The sequence below is a fragment of the Pelophylax lessonae genome (genome assembly GCF_965119305.1).
Source record: "Pelophylax lessonae genome assembly, chromosome: 4".
NCBI lineage: Eukaryota > Metazoa > Chordata > Amphibia > Anura > Ranidae > Pelophylax > Pelophylax lessonae.
This window is the reverse complement of record NC_138771.1, coordinates 470,020,875-470,022,982: the sequence shown is the minus strand read 5'-3', so window position 1 is coordinate 470,022,982 and position 2,108 is coordinate 470,020,875.

Sequence of the window (2,108 nt, the reverse complement as noted above, 5' to 3'; positions counted from 1 at the left end):
CTTCCTAATTGCCCCTCATTGCCCCTCCACCTAATTGCACCAATTCCTCTTGCTGTTGGGGCCCACCTGTGTGCCCGGACTCCCTACAGGAGGACTGGTGGTCCCCCCCCTATCAGCAGCCCTGACAGCCACCACATCCAACGATTGGTAAGCTGCAATATATTACATTTTTAGTTTTTAGGTTTAATACTACTTTAAAATGGAAGTAAATGGCTGCCCTTTTTTTTTTTTTCTTCTGACCTGCACAGTAAAGGCATAATGTGCTGGTATGCATTGCATACTAGCACAATATGTGAAACTAACCTGCAAACGAAGCCCTCGTTGTCACTGCTGGAGGCTGCATCCATCTTCACTAGTCTTCCTTCCAGGTCCGCAGACTCCAGGTGTGACATCACTCCCACGCATGTGCGCGGGAGCCACCTGTCACGGCACAGGGCTCTTAAGAAACGGCACAGGCGGCTGTTCTTTCAGAGCGCATGCGCAGATGACGTCATCGGCTGCATATACAGTAAATATCTCCTAAACGGTGCACGTTTAGGAGATATTTACAGTACCTATATGTAAGCCTTATTACAGGTTTACCTATAGGCACAAACAATCGATGGAAGTTTACTTCCACTTTAATGCTTACTATAAACTGACAGATGGCTCCACATGAATGATGATTGGAAGCTAGCTGTCTGTGGTATGTAACTCCAAGACAAACCTCTGCTGTGAAAAGTTGTATCAGGAACTGCCGCTCCTCCCTCCTCCTCCATTGAGAAAAGTTCTTTCTTTGCCTTTACTGCCTGTAACACAATCTGTGAATTCTGTGTACAGGTCTGTGTACAGAACGCCTCTAGGTAGCCATATTGCATTACAGTTTACAGAAAATTACAGGGCTGTAGATTGAAGGAAAGGTCATTTTTCAAAACATTCAATCATAATATGACTTGTGTCGCAATTGTATACTCTAGATCAGGGGTAATGAATTAAAATTCAAGGAGGTCCGGTTGCTAAAATTTTCTTTGGGCCGAGGTCCGAATCTGAAGTCTTTGCTATGACTCAGAAAGAATGGCAAAACAAAACGTGTCCATCAGCGTTGCTCTTAACATAAAATATGCCCATCCGAGTGCCCCCTAACATAAAATATGCCCATCAGAGTGCCCCCTAACATAAAATGTGCCCATCAGAGTGCCCCCTAACATAAAATATGCCCTTAGCATAAAATTTGCTCATCAGCGTGACCCTTAACATAAAATAAGGGACACGCTGATGGGCATATTTTATGTTAGGGGGCACTCAGATGGACACATTTTATGTTAGGGGGCACTCTGATGGGCACATTTTATGTTAGTGGGCACTCTGATGGGCATATTTTATGTTAGGGGGCACTCTGATGGGCATATTTTATGTTAGGGGGCACTCAGATGGACACATTTTATGTTAGGGGGCACTCTGATGGGCATATTTTATGTTAGGGGGCACTCTGATGGGCACATTTTATGTTAGGGGGCACTCTGATGGGCACATTTTATGTTAGGGGGCACTCTGATGGGCACATTTTATGTTAGGGGGCACTCTGATGGGCACATTTTATGTTAGGTTGCACTCTGATGGGCAAAACAAAACGTGTAAATCAGCGTTGCTCTTAACATAAAATATGGCCATTAGAGTGCCCCTTAACATAAAATATGCTCCTCAGCGTGCCCCTTAGCATTAAATATGCCCATCAGAGTGCCCCTTAGCATAAAATGTGTCCATCAGAGTGCCCCTTAGCATAAAATATGCCCATCAGAGTGCCCCCTAACATAAAATGTGCCCATCAGCGTGCCCCCTAACATAAAATGTGCCCATCAGCGTGCCCCCTAACATAAAATATGCCCATCAGAGTGCCCCTTAGCATAAAATAGGCCCATCAGCGTGACCCTTAACATAAAATAAGGGGCACGCTGATGGGCATATTTTATGTTAGGGGGCACTCTGATGGGCACATTTTATGTTAGGGGGCACTCTGAAGGGCACATTTTATGTTAGGGGGCACTCTGATGGGCAAAACAATACGTGTAAATCAGCGTTGCGCTTAACATAAAATATGCCCATTAGAGTGCCCCTTAACATAAAATATG